Genomic DNA, 20,006 nt, shown 5'->3' with positions numbered 1-20,006 from the left:
CCTGTACAAAATTACTTGCTACTTTTTATCAAGACCCACAGCCCCATTCACAAAAGAGCCAAACAAACTTGCAATATTAAAAGCTATTGATATTTTAGATCTGGGATCAAAATATTTCCATGAGATTAGCAAAGTGCATCTGTGTTAAAAATAGCTGACAAATGTAGAAATTCATTAGGTTTTATGAAAAGTCACATTCTGTAGGCTGTATCTGGAGTAACAGTGTTCTATAAAAAACACAGAGTTTATGCCATCACATATGCGCGCTCTCTCGTATTTCCTTTGAAATGTTGCTAATACTACTATTTATAAAACCATAAAAATGTACAACACTGAATATATTAGCCTTATCCCCACCCATACAAATCCATTAACATTGTGGTTCTGACTTAACTCCCATCCCCCTTTTCAAACAACAAATCATGCTGCATCAGGTACCTTCTTCTTTAATTGATAAAACAAATGTTTTTAATCTTTTGGGCATTAGAATAGTTAACTAGCATTATTATTTTACAATGAGTCTCTAATTATCACATTTGCTTTGAAGAAATTAATTACATTTTATTCTGCAAATTATACTCTAAGCTGTTAACATAAAGATGATCTGGAAGCAGGAGTTACCCTTTCATCAACAGGCATGATATGCCACTTTGATATCTCCATTAGGTAAGTTTGAACTATAATTTATAATTTCTTATCCAAACTGTTGAGAAAAAAAAACAAAGGAAGAGGGAAATACTTGGAATATTTAATCATAATTCAGATGAGGCCCTCAGTCCCACAGGCAGCTCTTACTGTCATCTGTGGGAGTTGTGTGAAGAGTGAGAACAATAAGTACATGGCCCTCTGGATGAAAGGGTCATTCTCCATCTGGGAAAGAGTTCGTTTGTAGATATTAGACTGAACTGTGCATGTGCCCAACTGTACTTCAGTTTCTCCACCAACTGCCCTCAATTGCTCCAAATCCTGCTAATTAACTATCAGGCACCACAAAATAACTAAGCTTCCTTTCTGACGGAAAAAAAAAAAGCAAACATTTGCAAGTAGAATAGAGCAGTTCCTTCCTGTCACCAATCCCTATTAAACCCAACTATAGCAATTTGAATTGTATGGTGTGACAGGGAACAGTGCAGTTTGGCCTTAGGATAAAGCATTGGCAGACATTAGATACCTACAGTTCATATAATTGCAGGGGTCCTCAAGGCAGTGAGGAGGGACAGTGACTCAGTTACTTTTTCCTGGTGACAAACACAGTTCTATGCAAAATGAAAAATGCAGGGGAGCCAGAACACACTCCACCTGTCTGGAGAATGCAACTTTGCTCTACAAAATGGCGTTTTCTATGTGGCATGATCTTGCACACACTGCATGTGAGGTCGTGCTGCATGGAGGATGCCATTTTGTAGAGCAAAATGGTGTCCTCTGCAAAAGCCGGGGCCCCAGAATTGAGCTTTGCAGGGGGCCTCCATGGGACAAATGCTGCCACTGGCAGAAAGCAGGGGAAAGGAGTTGGGGGGAACACAGCAAGCTGTAATAAGAGAACACTGTTTTTATTTGATTTGTTGAGGTTTGGTAAAGTTTGTGGATCAAGTGTGGTTACATAGAATACTGCTCTCTCTAGGAAAACATCCTATATTGATGCATAGAATGCTACTGCATACAAACGGGACTTAAGCATTCAAATAGAGGACAAGGCTCCAGCTTCCAGAGATAGCGTATGTTTTAATTATATGGGAAGTTGCAAGAATCTGTGTTGTTCAGTTATGTCTGATTATTAGGGAACATGCAAACAAACAAAAATGGAGGTCTGATACTATGCTTAATTTCTTAAAAGACCATTTTTAAAGTTTATTAAAAAATAAATCATGGATTTACTTGTAAACTTGCAGAAAATTCATTCTATACTTGAAGAGTATGTGCTGCAATTTTAGGAAAGATACACAATGTTGTTCATACACAACAGAGGTTAAATCCCTGATTGAAGTATTGAACAGCTTATCCTTAACTCAGCTGCAATTGGTGCCTCCATAATATTACTGTTGTTGTTTTGTTCGACTGAGAAGAACTGTTGCCTGCATAGCAGCACAGTTTGAAGGAAAAGAGGGAAATTTAAAATTCTAAACATTAGAGGCAGCTTCCTGAAAAAACATCTTGCATTAAACCATTCTGCATTTAACAATGCTTTTATTGCCAGGAAAGCTCAATCTAGTAAAACTAAATAGGCATTGTGGGCCTGATAACAAAACCTGAAGGTATACTAAATAGGGAATGATACAAGTACATGAAATATTTGATAATAGATAGAAAACGCTTATTGTGAACAAATGTCACATGAATATTCTTTACTTATACAACTGTTCACCATTTAATTAAACTTAAGTACTATATAATAGGAGGGCAATACTGAATACATGATTATTTCAGTGTTAACACAAGCATAGCTTGCCTGGTAGTTATTTTTGGATCTATAAAGGGTCATTGGCAAATAATTTGCAAAACTATGAAAATACTGCATAGTTACATAATAAATGAAGTAAGGCTTACACAACTTAAATAACTGGCCCTGCCAAAAGAATGACTGGAAACCAGAGTGGATAGATTTAAATAAAAATAATTTAAATCACTAATTTTAATTATGATTTAAATGAACAAACAAGAAAGTTTGATTTAAATAAAAAGTAAGATTAAAATTGATTATGTATAGTTTACATTTATTCTGATTCTTCATTTTTTACTTTTTTATTATGTTAGAAAATGGTTAATGACACATTTCTTATTTACCAGATGATTACAATTTTTACTCATGATTTGTGTCATATTCTGTTTGGATGCACAAAACCAGAATTTTAATTTTTTATTAGTTAAATAAAACTACCTTAAATATGCTGGATAAATAAGAAAAAAAGTTTATCAAAACATGTTTTGCACTTAAAACTAACTGATTTATTAAAAAAGAAAATATTATCGGTACTTAGTGAATTGAAGATCGTGGAATTATCAGATTTTATCCTCTCTCACCCAATTTTTCTTCATAACTTGGAAAAGAAAAACAAGGTTTCTTGCTTTTTCAACTCCTGATCAGTCCCTCACATTTGAATGAACTAGTCATTGGACTGAACTAGTTGGATAAACTGAAATGAAGAAAACATTCTCTCTGCACCTGTTAAAGAGGCTGCTGCTGTCAAAAACTGGTTTAGCACTTCAACAAACCCTGGTTCCAAATGCTTAACCAGTGACTTTCATCCGTTCATTGCTTCTACTTTCTTTAAAACACTGACAGTAAACATATACTGCTTGAATATTAATTTTATTTAATTTAGGTGATTTGAATAGATTAAAATAAGTTTTAGTCCTTAATTTCAATTTTAAATGTATTTCTTCTTTAAGATAAGCCTATTTAATTTTAAAAAAATCTGATTTAAAAAAACAACAAAACTTGATTTTTATCCACCAAGACAGAAAGCATTTTTTAAAATGTATTTATCAACTCTTCACAAAAGAGAGTTGCCATTTTAAACCCAAAGGTTGCATTCTCTATTTAGCATCCATGTAAACAGCCATTGCAAACTATTGGGATTTGACTTCTCCATCGCTAGTACAGCTGGCTATGCAAACTCATCCAGAAACTAAAGGCTTGCTGTTGAAATAAGCAAAGTATAGCTTTTCAGAAATTCTTTTGAATGATGTGTCCTTTAATCGCTAAAAATATTTTAATATTACTATTAAAATCCAAATAGGGAAAATTATTTTTTGCCTGGGAAATTGCTAGTTCCAGAGCACTACCTGGGGAAAGGTTCCATAAATCAGTCCCTCACAGACTAACCTGTGTGAATAGACTGAACCCCAGCCCATTCTCAGCGCACACAAACTCTGTCTTTGTGTGTAAACTCTCACCTTTCCCAGGAGCTTTTCTGGGCTCTCAGAAACACCACCACAAATATATTTCAGACTGAATTTGGCCGTCCCTCCAGGACATCCTCAGTCCAACAACCCGGTTTCCTTCCAGAGAACTACTCCCACTTCCCTTGTTTTCAAGTATGGAGCAGCACCTGCCACAATGAGTCAGCAGAACATAAGCAGCTTTATGAAGGGTTCTAATCCTTGCTAGCAGGATGAGTTCACAGAAATGCACTGCTGTATGCCACTAGTTTTCTGGAAGCCATATTTTATAGTTACACTGGATTTTTATAACACGTTGGTGAGTTTGAATCATTTTCTCTGTTGCCCTGAGGTTAATTTAATTTGTATTGTATAGGTTCTCACTCACAATTCATTTTGCATAGAACTGCTCAGCTTTACTTTACTCTTACAGTCCAAATGTGAACAGTTCACAGGATATCCTATTATACAAAAGAAATATCTTCAGAATGTGGTATAAGTGCATAATGCTGGAATCTTCCATCCAATAAGCAGTTTGCCAAATAGCTGTGAAGGTCAGTTACAGAGCTTGCACATCCATATGTGGTAGCTGTTTCTTCAAAATAAGTGACAATGAATGTCATGTACTGAATTTCATGACCAAGGCCATAAAGCAGGACTGAGTGTGCTCTGGTATTGAAAGTGCTACATTCTCAGGGATAACTACATTAAACTATAGTTAAGATTAAAAACAAGAGAGAAAGAAACATTTATGTGAATCTTGTGGTTTTCTCCAAAACACTATGCAAACCATAGTCTAAACGTTTTAAGTTAAGGTTCCTTTTTAAAGTTAAAAATGAAAGATTTATCACATGGGTATGAACACTCAAGCTCACCCAGATACCCTTAACTATCACACATTATCATTGCCCTGAGAATTGACTGACTCTGGAACAATGGGACTAGGATGACTAGATGTTCTGATTTTATAAGGACAGTCCCGATTTTTGGGTCTTTTTCTTATATAGGCTTCTATTACCCCCGACCCCGTCCCAATTTTTCACACTTGCTGTCTGGTCACCCTAAATGGGACTGATCTCACTGGTATATAAAAATTAGTGATAAAATTCAATTCACTTTTCTGGGATGAGAATCCAGCCCAATGTATGGCTCAACCTCCTCCCCCTACCCACAGGCTCATGTCATCACTGATCAAAAAAAATTAAAAAACCCAGTGTTTTAAATTTACACTGACATATCGTTTAAACCAAACTGTATCTATGTACACATTGCAGGCACACTTGGCTACTATTTTTTTCCCCCCAGTCACACACAATTCACTGAGAAATACATGTTTGGACATAACATACATAACCCACACTGTTTTCAAAAGCTCTTTGCACCTCCAAATACAAAATTATTGTTTGATAGCAAAGTGTAGTGAGGCAGAGGGATGTGTGTATGTACATACCATAGTATACATTTACTACATTCTACATATCAACAGTACAAATATAATAGCTTTTACAAATTTAAGATGTCCACAGTCACAAACTAATCCCCAGGGAATCTCTATCAAGCAATTTCCCCATTTTCCTCCATATCCTCATTTTACAGAAGAGGACACTGAGATATAGAGAGGTTTTGACTTGCTAGGAAAGGGACTGTGGTTCTCTGTGCCATGTTTTATTCATCTGGAAATACTGAAATTTCACATTCCACAGGTGAAATCTGAAAATATATGGGTTTTAGTATGTTTATAGCTACATGCAGATATATAGGTACCATTATCTTCAATATACTGATTCAGAAGCATTACAATCTAGTGGATTTGGCAATTGCATAAGACAAGATGTAGGGAATTTTCAAAGATGCTGAGCTCCCACATCTCCAATTGAAGTCAATGGGAGCTGCAGGTGTGGAAAATCTGGTTTAGATTCTTACATTGTCCTGTAAGTTTAGGCAAGTGATCACATAAGACCACATGATCTTATGTCTCTTTTTCCTCATGTGTTAAATTGAGATTATGATATTTATCTGTGTTTACATGGGTGGTGTGAGGCTCCAGTAAATATTTGGGAATTGTTATTCAGGCCAGTCAGTGGAAAAGACAAGACTAGAACATGAAGTCTCTAGGTTCACAGTCCTGTGCAATTTCCTAGACACTGGGGATCTTTTGATGGGGAAACTATGAGCAAGCAGCTTTTAAGGAAATTTGATGCAGACTCCCTGGTCTCTTTTCTAGACACTTTGCAAGACATTTCTGCTTGGTGTGGACTATAAAAAAAAAAGTATGCTGGCCTGGCACTAATGTGTTGTTTAATAGGCCTGTGTCAGGTCAGTGTTTTGGCATATGGTTTTTTTAGAACACTACATTGTTTAAAATTCACAGTAAAATTGCTTTGATTAACATTTATTTATCTCTTCTGCCCTCCAGTGCATCACCCCTTACCAGAAAAGAGTAAAACAAATTTGGAGTTCCTAGATCAAACTCTTCGGAAGTTATATTTTATATAACACAAAACTGGAAAATATCCAAGAAGTGAGAGAATCTCTTTTTTTTTTTTAAAACTTTCCCCCATGTCTCGTCCAATTTTGTCTTTATAATGGTGAAATGCTAGTCTACACAGTTAAATGCAGGTAATGTATGTATTGCTGATGTCACCTTCAGCTGTATCACAATCATATTTTTCACAAGTCATGTATATCTGTGGTTCTCAACCAGAGCTACACATAACCCTGGAGGTACACAAAGGTCTTCCAGGGGGTACATCAACTCATCTAGATATTTACCTAGTTATACAATAGGCTGCATCAAAAGCACTAGCGAAATCAGTACAAACTAAAATTTCATACAATGATTTGTCTATACTGCTCTATATACTACACACTATTAATATTACAACTGATTTATTTTGTAATTACATAGTAAAAATGAGACATACGTCATTTTTCAGTAATAGCGCGCTGTGACCCTTTTTATTTTTATTTCTGATTTTGTAAGCAAGTCGTTTCCAAGTGAAGTAAAACTTGGGGAATACGCAAGACAAATCAGCCTCCGGCAATGGGTAGTCTGGAAAGGTTGAGAGCCACTGACATATATAAAAACAGCTGTGGACTTGCTGTTGTAGGGATTATCGATTAAGGTTACCAATCTTTCCTGTTTATTTGTGTGCTGTAGTTACAGTAATTAACATCTGTAACAAATATGTTACATAGTTGAAGTTCCAAAACTAGCACCTCACTACATTAAGCTGACAATTTTCTTTGCTGTTCTTTGTATTTATACCTACCTGTGAGTGTGTGGCCTCTTCTACTTAAGGCCAATACGCTAGTATAAATTTAATTTTTGCTGAATTTCATGCATTTTCACAGCATTTGTGCCTTGAAAAATACATCAGTAAAATCTGAATTTTGCACAACTACAAAGTTGTAAATCAAACCCCAGAAGTTTTGGCCCATCTTTATTCATCATATTTTACATCTTCAGTTTAACATTATTACTGGTTAATAGGTGCACCTGAAAATCAAGCTGTATTGTAATATCTGGTGTGTTATGTTAAATGAATCTTTTCTAGGGCAGCAAGTCTTTTTTTCCCCTTCCTAATGAAGAATACCTCATCTTTTCCAATTTTCCTATCAAACGAATCCACATCATCTTGAAACAGTGCCACATCCAGCTGCATCTATACTCAGCTTCAATTACATGAAATTACCCAACCTACTCTTAGGTCCTTTAGGTGCTCTTTTGCTATGTGAGGCATATGCATGGTGCATCTCTTGTGAAGTGCATGATTACAAACTATTCAGCACAAGCCTGTTTTAAGTAAACAGTAAATTAAATATTGTCAGTGCTTGTTCAAACTTGCTCTTATGAAAGAACTTCTAGAATGGGTTTCATAAAAGTCTAGATTTAAGAAAGAGCTGGGCATAGAGTAATAGTTTCTTAAAAAACCTTCTCTTGGCTCACCAGTTTGTATCTCTAGGCTTTTTTCCCTTTTAATCTACTATATCTTTGCTTGTTTTAGGATTGGTTCAGGATTTGGACATCCTGTTTAGGTGCCATTATTTGAAAACTGGGCTATATGGAATACTGAAATCTTGTGCATAGGCTACATATGAAGAAACGTTAGGGTAATGATAATTTTGCCATAATTTTTCACATATGAAAGTTTCTCCTTCAACAGCTGCTCAACAATAATTTTTCCTTCACAGAATCCCGAAAAGAATCGCTGTCTTTCAAATCAGCTGCCATTATCTTTTGTACTCAATGAGACTTTTTGTACTCTCTGTGCTTTTAGCACAGGTGGCCTCTGTATCCACCAGTTCCTCAGTGTTTCTCTCTACCTCCCAACAGTATTGGGCTATCATTGTCCCCAATAACGGCTTAGTTTTATGGTTACTGAGAACGATAGGAGGCAGTGAATACTTTGCCAGAGGGCACACTTAACTGAGGGCAACCTCTGGCATAAGCCTGTTGAGAACAATGGAAAATGGCAGCCATTTTGAGATAAGACCGTTCTTTTAGAGTTTCTTTGGAGAAGAGTTCATGCACTGGCCTCTGCTGAAAGATAAATGATGGGAAAAATAAATATAATCCTGAATATTTCTTTGTCCCATAATGCCATAATAAAAAGGAATTAAAATGTAATGTGTCTTTAAAATTAATTTAAACTAATTTGGGACCCCAAGCACTAGAATGCTCTCATCATAATATGCAGTGTTGTTGTACCCACATCGGTCCCGGAATGTTATGAGGCCAGGTGGATGAGGAAATATCTTTTATTGGACCAACTTCTGATGATGAGAGAGATAAGCTCTCAAGCTTCATAATAATAATCATATAGTTATTGCATAGTGTTACTACAGGACAGAAATAAGGTTGTTTGGGTGCCCTAACAATGCATTGTGTCTTAACATGTCAGGATTTCTTTTAAATTTAATATAAATTCTGAATAATTTGGGTTCATAATTCTTTGTTATGAGATAATTACAACATCCTTGAAATGTTTTATCTTATATTACTCACACATACTCTCAACCATAACTCCATTTTAACATGGTTTTTGTCTGGGAATTGATATTGCACCTAGCACACCTGGAAAGTTACAGACAAACTGGTGGGAGTTTAATAAAGAACAAAAAAATATGATTACAAGGTTAAAGGGGCAGAGGAAAGATTCCAAGAACTAAACAAGATTAGCTAAATGATGATTAAGGGGAAGAAGGAATATAAATGTCTATTTGTATTTCACAAGTAAGAACATCAAGGAGAGAGAAAACTTATTTAGCATGGGTAAGTATAAGAGGGTATAATAGCTAGGACTAATGGAATTAAATTAAGAAAATTTAAACTAAACATCAGGGAAGTTTCTCTGACAGTGAGATCTATTAGATTGTGTAATAATCTCCTAATGGAAACAGTGAAAGCTCCATCCCTGGAGACATTAAAAACTAGACTGGAGAAAGCACTGGAGAATATACCATTTGGAACAATCCTACACTGAAGCCAGAGGAGAATGGACTAGATGATCTTACAGGTAGTTTTCATCTCTTATTTCTATGAGTCTATCTTATGCATGCCCCATCAAGCAAATTGAGATTACTAGCCTCAAAATCTTAGGATACAAAATACTAATTTTATATTATGGACGTTAGACATGAAAAAATATCATAAAATAGAACATCCAGCCTCCCCTTCCTAATTCAGAAGAGATTCCTACAGCATATTTTCTAGTCCATCTCCATTCTAAAAGCCCTACATGATGTAATTTCAACCTCTTCCTTTGGAAAACTATTATACAACCTAATATAACTCATTGTCATATTTTCTTGATTTCTGCCTAGTTTTACCCTTTCTCAATTTCATTGCATTACCTGAGCACTACACCTAATGTGTCTCAAACTTTGTTTAAATCCTTCCACTATTAGTGAGCTGTTATGTTTTCCCTTGGTCACCTCTTAATTTTACCCAGATAGCTATTTTGAACTGTCCTCATAAGTCAAATCTTTCAGGTCTCCTGATTACAGAGGGGAGAAAAAAATATTCTCTCCAGTTTACCAGTATCTTTTTGCCAATGTGGTACCAAGATTTGAATGCATAATTTCAAGCTGTATATGGAGAGGGATGATTATGTCTCTACTTCATCATGGAATGCCATTCCATATGCAAGTCAAAATCATAATGGCTTTTTTTCTGCAAACATTTCATATTGTAAACTCATGTCAAATTTGCTGCTATCATCTCTAATCTCTTCCAGTTTTACATCTTACAATATTTCTTTTTGCTACTGAGTATCTGCATTTTAGATTGGGAAACTGTAAACCAATACTTGTGGTGAGCAAACTTATTCTCAGTTTATTTTCTGCGTGTGATTCTAATCTCTCTAGGTTCAAAGGTGTTATTTCCTTGTACTGACTGTTGTTCACAATTCCTCCCAACTTAGCATCACCTGCAAATTTCAAAAATTTGTTGCTTAGCTCCTTTTCCAGATAATTAGTGAAGATGTTAAAGATCAACACTGATCTCATCAGATCCTCAACTGGACGCTTTGCCTGAAACCTATACGTGGCTGTTTATTATTCCACTCTGTTTATGGTCTTTTAGCCAGATTTCATCCACATGACAATGTTTCTATCCAAGTCAATTTGCATTTCATTTTTCAAGTACGATTTCATGAGAGACAGCATCAACACTGCTTTATCTAAATTTAAATCCTTTTACCAACTATTATGGTTCCAGGGTTGTGCTGCACTTTGACCCCACTCTCTCTCTCTTCCATGAGGAACCCTTCAAGCTACGGGCCCATACCTGCACTTCTGTCAGCCCCCCAGTTACCTCACTCTTGGACTGGATCACCAGAATACAGCCCTCCCTGTTTCCCAGAACAATATTACCTCCAGCACATCCAGCTAGGTTTGGCCCCTGCTATATATTTCTCTCCAGGAGCCTGTGACCCAGTATGAAATTGCAGTAACGAAGGACAGATTTTTCAAAACATGTGTGATCTGTTTATCCAAAGGAACATCACAAATATGGAGACAAATGTTAAAATACCATTTAAATTCATACTAACTTACCTAAACCTGGGCCTTTCTTTACCTCTTTTAGGGAGGCTCACATCATTGCAGTGAAACCTCCCTGCAATCTTTATCTCTCAATCTGATTCTCTGGGCAGTGTCTCTCCCCCCACAGTTCACAGCTTATATATTCCAAATATCCTTTTTTCAAAGTTCCTGTGTCTGACTTGGGACCCCACACTGGATCCAAACTGGCTTATGCATTTCTCTAGAAAAGACAGTGGATTCAGGTATTGTTCCTTTGAGCACCTTATTATGTAGTTATCATTCAGTATCATTTGCTGCCACTTTCTTGCTACCATCTCTTTCGCTCTGATGGGAAGATTTTCAAAGGCCCATAAGGCAGGTTTAGCTGCCCAATTCCCAGTGACTTTCAATGGAACTGGATGCCTAACTGGCCTTTCTGCCTTTGAAAATGACCCCTAGATCACTGTTGGCTACTGCCTGCCCTAGGACTATTCTTGATCTTCTGATACTCCTCTATCCTCTCTCCAAGGGCAGAATATCTATTGCTAGCAACAAGGATGAAATATTCCAAGGATGACACATTCTCATCACTTTTTTTGCATCTCCATAACCATTATGTCATATATTGTTTCAATTTATTCTGATGACCTTCCTTCATTCTATACCCAATATTTTTTCCCTTCCAGCTCCCAGTAATGTCAAAAGCTGCTAAAGCCCCTGCACGATTCCATGTGAGGTGAGGTGTATAGTAGTCGTCCCCTGGGGTTCACCCTGGGAAAGAAATGTTATGATTTCCACATTAGATTATCTTCACTCTGCCGGTACCCACTGTTTTCTGGAGACATGTTCAAGAGCGATTGTGCTTACCCTGCAAATTACCTCCCTTCAGATCTGCTCAGAAAATTTGAGGTAAGTTGTAGAAATGAAGACCTGTCAGGCTGTGCTATCACAATATTTCTCCAGACTGTCTTATATCATACAACATGTTTGCAGGTGCACCCCATTCATGTGGAGAAATGGTATTCTGAAAGGGCCATTTTAACCAGTACTGAGTCCTAGGTTGTATTGTCCTGACACGTGCAGAAAAGGCAAGTTTACGTGAAAAGGTTTTTCTATCCCAGAGACAAATATATGATGCACAACAGGCTCTGTAGATGTGGAGTCTCTAAGGTGATAAACAGCCATATGTATATTACTCACATATACATTTGCTAATGTACAGATCCCGATACACACATTAGCACTTAATAATACTATGTGGTTTTAGAACAATCCCTGAAGGATGTTAGTTCTATTAAAATTATTTGAGAGCTTGGAGAATGGATATAATCTGTTTCCACATGTCTTATGCAATTAAAAGGTGAATTGAAATGCCTCCTTAACAAAATAAATGTAATAAACTATTTGAGATCCCAAATTATTAACTGAATGCATGTGTGGAATTAGAAATGACAAACAAACACATAATAAAACGTGAACAGAAAGATTTTTACCAGCCAAGACCTCAGTTCATGCCCCAAAGTTTCCATATTTCTGCTGCAACAGTGGTGACATTACTAGCACCAAAAACAGGGCAGGAGTTGCCTTGCTTAAACTGTTTTAGGTGTGAATGATGTCATCCATCTCCTATAGGAGAAATAACACTGAACGCTAAAGGGCTTGACCTGAAGTCTTGGCAGGTATGGGACAGAAGAACAGATTTTAAATTTTTTTAAAATTTAATATTTGTAATATGTGTCCCTATACATCTATTCTGTTAATGTTTTGGGATCTCAAAGAGACTGCTTTTTTAAAATGCATTTTGGTTCACTTTACAAGACAGCTGATAGCTACAATGTTCATATCAATATGCTGAAATTTCAAAAGACAGAATAAATACATTTAGAAAGATACATGAAATATTACAGATTATTACTGACAAGAGCATTTTGCAGTTTATTGAGAAAATAACATTTTTTCCCCAAATCAGTGTTTTTCAGACATGTCAAAGTCACTAGCTCATACTGAGGAGCAAAGAATATAGAGAGAAGTATAAAGTTAGCAGCGTGGGAATGACTATGTTAAAACGTGTATCAAGCCTCTGAATAGAGCAGACTGGAAAAATCTGGATAAAATATATTTGTCAGAATCTGCTGATTTGGAAAAAATCAAACCATTTTGTGGAGATACTTCGATTTCAATAAAACTGGGGCAGGGTTTTATTAGAAACCTGCTGGGTTCTCTGTTACCGTACCTGACTACAAGGGTGCTGGAACAATTTGTATAGTGGGGGTGCTGAAAGCCAGTGAATCAAACCATAAACCCTGTATATGATGGAAGCCACTTCAGGCCAGGGGGTGTTGCCACACCACCAGTTTCAGCACCTATGCCTGACTGGGCTTCCAGTTTGGGGTTTCAGCTGCCCTGCAGTCAAGGACCCCAGGTCTGCAGCTTCCTCCATCTGCCAAGCACTGGGATTCTATCTGCTTTCACAGATTGAATTTTTTAATTTAATCCTGAATAGCAACGATTTTGAATTGGTCGATAAAGGTCATAATATTAGACTTCTGTAAGGTGTTTGACTTGGTACCGCACAACATTTTGATTAAAAAACTAAAATAATATACAATTAACATGGCACACATGAAATGGATTAAAGGCTGGCTAACTGATAGGCCTCAAAACATATCTGTAAATGGGGAAGTGGGTTGTTTCCAGTGTAGTCCCTCAGAGATCAGGTTTTGGCTGTATGATATTTTTATCAATGACCTGGAAGAAACCATAAAATGATCACTAATAAAGTTTATAGATGACACACACAATCAAGGAAGTATAAATAATGAAGAAGACATGTCACTGATTCAGAGTGATCTAGATCACTTGGTAAACTGGGTGGAAGCAAACAATGTGTGTTTTAATACAGGTAAATGTAAATGTATACATCCAGGAACAAAGAGTATGGAGAGGAACTCTACCCTGAAAAGAAGTTATTCTGAAAAAGATTTGGGGGTTGTGATGAATGATCAGCTGTAAATGTGCTCCCAGTGTGACTCAGTGATCAAACAGCTAATACAATCCTAGGATGTATAAACAGGGGAATCTTAAACAGGAGCAGAGAAGTTATTCTAGCTCTAATATTTGACACTGGTGCAACAGCTGCTAGAATATTCCAAGAAATATGTTGATAAACTGGAGAGGGTTCAGAGAAGAACCATGAGAATGATAAAAGAATTAGAAAGTATGCATTACAGGGATAGACTCTAAGAGTGCAAACTACTTATCTTAACAAAGAGGAGGTTGGGGGTGAGTTGATTACAGTCTATAAGTATCTACATGGGGAACAAATATTTAATAATGGGCTCTTCAATCTAGCAGAGAAAAGTATAACGTGAGCCAGTGGCTGAAAGTTGAAACTTGACAAATTCAGACTGAAAATAAGGCATACATTTACAATGGTGAGAGTGATTAGTCATTGGAACAATTTACGAAGGGTAGCGGTGGATTCTCAATTACTGTCAATTTTTAAATCAAGAATGGATGTTTTTCTTAAAGTGATGCTCTCGGAATTATTTTTGGGAAATTCTATGGCCCGTGTTATACCAGAGGTCAGACTAAGTGATCACAGTGGTCCCTTCTGGCCTTGGAATCTATGGAGCTATAAAACCAAATTTTGAAATATAAAAATCCTCCATGAAATGGAATTACCTTTCTCCACCCAGCTCTACCTTTGAGCATGCCCAGTGGGATTTAGAGGTTTCCAGAACTCTGAGCAGACTGAATTTGTGTGTGTTTAATATAAGTACTTGACCTTCTCTCCTAACAAACCTATGTCCTACACATTACAAGGAATATATCATTCTCCATTTCCCTGTATAAGGGGAAATTACATTTTAACAGCCTTACTCTCCATACAAAAGCAATACACTTTATCCTGAAGCACTCCTGGGTATATAGAATAAGACACAGCAGTGTCATAAGGCAGTCTCCACGTGGAGCATCCTCCAACAGCAGGCTGCAGTGGAACAGGTGATCCCTGCCTCAGTTTCCCTACTTGTCTGGACATGAAAAGAACATAGTCTCTTAGTGTCCAATACAAAGCCTGCTTCTTAACATAATTTATTCATATGCAGTGGTTCCTCAAAACTCTTGTAAAACCCTTCTCCATTCCCACAACAAACATATAATAGATACAGCAGTTTTCTGTTCCCCTGTGCAGGAACATCACTTGCAGGTAGCCCACCTGAGAGTCCAGCATCACTCCATTCTCAGTTCCTTTGCCCGTGCTCCAGTGTCCCACTCTCCAGACCTCCACCTTGAATGAACAATCTCATGGCTCTTCCACCAGAGCTCCCAAGTCAGATCTCCCATGAGAAAGCTCTGCAACAGGTTCTACTCCCCAGTTCTCCCTGAGAGTCATATCTCACTCAGGAAATGTCCCTTGGGGACCAACCCCTTGTTCCTGGACTCTTCTTGCAGTCCTCTGCCCAGATCTTCACCCAGAGAACTGCCCCTCTCCTTCAGTGTTCCATTCCCCAGGCCTTATCTATGATGCCTATGCCTACAACTGGAGATCCACCTTCCAGCAACAGTCCTCTTGCTTCTGGGCTTGGCTTCCCCTGACCAAACTGGAACTTTTCTTTTCCCTAGGGGCCACTGTCCAAACCTTATGCTCTTCAGGATTCCCCAGCTTTGGTCAGTTCAAACCAATAGTTCTCTCTTCCAGCTCTCCTCCCCACCCCCAAGTATCCTCACCAGCTCTCTATTCTATCTCCAGCAGCTCTGACCTGCTCCTTTTCCTGACTGACTCCTCAGTCAGTTCTCAGGCACACTCCTTTCCTGTGTCTTTATATGGTCTCGGTGCCTTCTCTTAACCCCAGTTGGGACACACATGAGTGTTCACAGGTGCACTGGCTTGCACTACCTCTTAATGGGGCCAGTCACCCTGTAAACGAGTAAAGCCACAGATTTATTCAAAACACAATTTTCAAAAAGAAAACAACTAACCCATGGATTTATTCCCAATAGTACTTGCTAATATCTACAGACAGAACCTAGAATACTTCAGAAACCTCAAAAGTAGATTTTGTACTTTATAATGGATTCTCCTCTTTTCTTCTGTCAGAGCAGGGGGTTTAAAAAGAGGTTGATCTATGGAAAGGTCTCATCTGAAATTCAGATTACCCAGCTGGTCTAATCAGTCTGTTCTCAGGTCCAGCTCCTCCCTTCCAGGCAGGTCTGATGCATGCTGGATCCTCCAAAGACAGCCCCAGCTCTAGTGTGGTATAATAATTCTCCTCAGCTGTAACAGTCAATGTCAAAGCCACCTTACAGGAGGCTTAGTATCTACAGCTCTGGAAGGAGCAGGTCTAGAAAAAAATGGTTGCTCTTGGGAGCTTTGTAACTCCTGAACATAGTGGGAATCTAGCAAAGAAGTTAATGTGATGCTGTTCCCCTTCACAGTGTAAAATACCTTGAGGTAAGCACTGGAAGCCAGAACAGTGAAGAGACCATTTTCCTTCACAGAGCTCACAAGACTCGCAGTTTCTATAGCATCAATTGGTTTAGTTGGGGGCTGACAGGAGAGGAAACTGCGACAATAGGATTGGGAGAGCAAATTCTCCCACCAGAACATATGAAAAACTTGTGTCAATTCCTGTTCTCTACACGCATATAATGCACACTGGAAGCTATGTTAATTCTTTTACAAACTTGTCCTTCAAGTGTAATAGTTCTGCGTTGGTCAATAAAGTTACCATCATCTGTGAATCACAAAGTACCCACCTGGATTTCCTTATGAAATACTTAACTTTTAATTACAGAAATAAGATTCAAAGGCGCTAGATACTAAAACAACAGTCTAACCAGCTTAGAAATCACTACTTTTCTCACTAGCAGCCATTCTACAAAGCTCTATTCCAACTGGTTGATTAGCCTGCACCTAAGTTATAGTCCAGAGACAATGTAGCATTTTTTCTGTTCAGGCACTTCTAGCCAAGGAATACAGAAACTCACACAGAGATCATTAACAGGTTTCATAAGGTATGCAGTAGACACAAAAACCACTTCATATGCATCGCCCTGGTGTTGCAATAATGTTTTCTCTCTTTTTATTTACTTAGTTTTACCACAGTAAGTCCCTCGTGGTTGATGGCAATATATAGAATCCTAGATTTGTAGATTATATAACTGATTAGTATACTCTGTGGATTGTCTTCTGCATAAAATGACATATATTTAGGGACACATAAAATTATCTTTCCAGATCAGGGCAATAAGTTCAGAAAAGCCAAATTATCAACAGGTTAAATGATTTACAGTGAATTCTACTAAGGGAAGAGATAATAGTCCACTATACGGTTCCAACTTTAAGCACCATCATTCTGAAGATAGTATAGTATATCAGAGAAAAAAATCTAAACATGCTGCCATGAGCAATGAAAGCGGCGAAGTTATTTATGATGCTTCTATGGTGTTAAAGGTGCTAAAGCCTCCAAAACCTTAACAAAAAATAAAAATGTATTGAAAAAACAAATGCCCACCACAATAACCCCCCCTCCCCAAATCTGAACAAAACAAAAAACCCAAAACAAAACAACCAAACAAAAAAAAAGGAGCAGATTAGCCAAGGGCATTTGTATTACATCTTGTTTTCAAAGTGTGGCAAATGTTTAATACGTCTTTAATCTGCATTTTCCTGAAAATGACAATTTTGAAGGAAGATTTTTTTTTTCAAAAATAGAAGACAGGTTGCAAACTGATGATTATATATCATCAAAATCATTAAGATATCATTGCAGTTTCATGCAAATTCTGAAAGGTAAAATACAGCCCATTCTGTGAACAAAACTGTTCACTTTTTACAGCTAAGAAAGGTACTCATGTTATTGATGAGAGTGACAGGGGGAAGAGTATGGAATTCTGATACCAGACAGCTGAGATTTCAGATTTGGTTGTTCAACAAGAAAACAAGACTGTCCAATTTTGCAGTCTTGGGCTCATTCTCTTATGAAAATTAATGAACCTCCTTGATTGTCTAAAGACATTTCTCTGGATTATGCTCATTCTGTTTTCCACTGTTTCTCCCCCCTCCCTCCCACTTTATTCTCATGTCTTTAGTACATCTGACTTTCATTTGGTCTTATATGTTTAGTTTAGTCTTTGTTAGGAATTTAAATGCCACTGCTTCCACTAGTCTCAGACAGAGAGTCAGAAGTGAGACAATGGCATAATACATTTCAAATACAAGTATTAATTTTAATATCTAAATTATATGATGAATAATTTCCACCTGGCTTGAAATCTAGACCTGATCATAAAGGTCTAGATCTTCCCTTATTGCTGTCTGCTCGGTGTGAGTGTGTCCACAAATATATTTTGTTCTTGGTTCCCATTTATGCCAGTAGAAATAGCCTGGCAGGTCTGGAAAAAACTACACTTTTGGCATTTCACTTGCATATGCTTCAAGTCCTTTGCTGCATATGTGTGAACAACTTTTGTGTGAGAACATTGTGGAGAACCATGTTCTATCACTTTAGGGCTATAGAACAATTAGAATAACATTTCTACCATGAGCAATAGATCCTAAAAGGCAGATGGGTTGGTAACTAAAATTTTGTTAAATATACACATGGATTGTCCTTTGTTTTGGACCTGATGTTATTTAATTATAATTTTAGAGATAATCGTGACATATGTCACTTCAGCTTGTCACTCAATCCAGCACAAAACACCTGGAGGAAATCCCCAACTGGAAGCTGGTGGAACTGTCTGTAGATTAATGTAATGCCCTTTTAGCCCTGTTTTTTCATACTATCTAATTTCTTTAGTGCTCTTCCAGAGCTATTGGTAACCCTTCTAAAACTCTTGAGCGGTCTCTCTCAGTAAGAAAGAATATGAATATCGGCCTTTATATGGTCAGAAAATGTACTTTATTTTGGACAAAGGACAATCCTTCCTCTACCTCTCTAAAGATCTATGTTGTCAAAACTCAGGTCTCTGACAATACAGGTTGCTTTTGAAAAAAGGTAAAGCAACACTTAATTAGGACAAAAATGCATGCTACCCAATTCCAAATTCTTAAAGGGTCCAATTTTAATTAATTTAATTAAAATGAATTAACAGATTTACTTGTAAATTCTCAGAAAATTAACTCTATACTCAAAGAGTAAGTGCTCTAATTTTGGGGAGGACACACTGTATTTTACATTCATAACAGAGGTTGAATCCCTTTTATAAGTACAATAAACAATTTCAACTATGGATCTGTAAAACCCCCTTATGTAAGCTATACAATGGAGTGCGGGGAGGATCTTTTTATGCTTCCTATCCTTTCAAATCAGCAGAAGGGTTTACTGTAATCCAGTACCTAATTACTGTGAAAACTATTAGGTCATTAATGGCAGGGGTTCCCAAACTTGGTTGGTGGCTTGTTCAGGGTAAGCCCCTGGTGGGCCGCAAGACGCTTTGTTTACCTGAGCGTCTGCAGGTACGGCCGCTCGCAGCTCCCAGTGGCCACGGTTCACTGTTCCCAGTCAATGTGAGCTGTAGGAAGTGGTGACCTGACCCGCACCGCTTCCTGTAGCTCCCATTGGCCAGGAACAGCAAACTGTGGCCACTGGGAGCTGTGAGCAGCCATACTTGTCGATGCTCAGGTAAACAAAGCGTTTTGCGGCCTGTCAGGGGCTTACCCTGAACAAACTGTGAACCAAGTTTGGAAACCCCTGCTAATGGTCATTCCTGCAACTTTGGAAAAGTTTACAAAGTCATATATGGGGCCGCCCTTAGGGAAAATGGTGCTCTAGGCAAACTTGTATTTTGGAGCCTCCCCCCATCACCCCTGGCCCCCATGGGATCCCCACACTCCCATCACTTCTGGGCCCTGCTGCCTCCCCCAGTGTTTAATTTGTATTGAAAGAGGTGCCACAGCTCAGCCCTGGCACAAATTAATCACTGGCTTGACAGCCTGATAGCAGCTGCTGCTAGCCAGCCACTCAGCTCTGCAGGCAATGCCACTGCCAGCAGCAGCACAGAAGTAAGGGTGGCATGGTATATGGAGTATTGCCACCCTTCTGCTCTGCTGCTGTGGCTGGTGGTGTCTGGTGCTCTGCTTGTGGCTCAAGGCA

General features: G+C 37.9%; 1 protein-coding gene across 3 annotated transcripts in view; it reads right to left on the bottom strand.

Annotated features, from left to right (window-relative positions):
- AKAP6 (A-kinase anchoring protein 6) overlaps nucleotides 1–20,006 on the bottom strand; it is a 383,693-nt gene that overhangs the window by 176,892 nt on the left and 186,795 nt on the right. The gene's annotated exons all lie outside the window — the stretch shown is intronic.

This window comes from Gopherus flavomarginatus, chromosome 5 (assembly GCF_025201925.1).
Source record: "Gopherus flavomarginatus isolate rGopFla2 chromosome 5, rGopFla2.mat.asm, whole genome shotgun sequence".
NCBI classification, from domain to species: domain Eukaryota; kingdom Metazoa; phylum Chordata; order Testudines; family Testudinidae; genus Gopherus; species Gopherus flavomarginatus.
The sequence above is the reverse complement of the archived record's forward strand: the minus strand, read 5'-3'. Positions and strand labels throughout refer to the sequence as shown.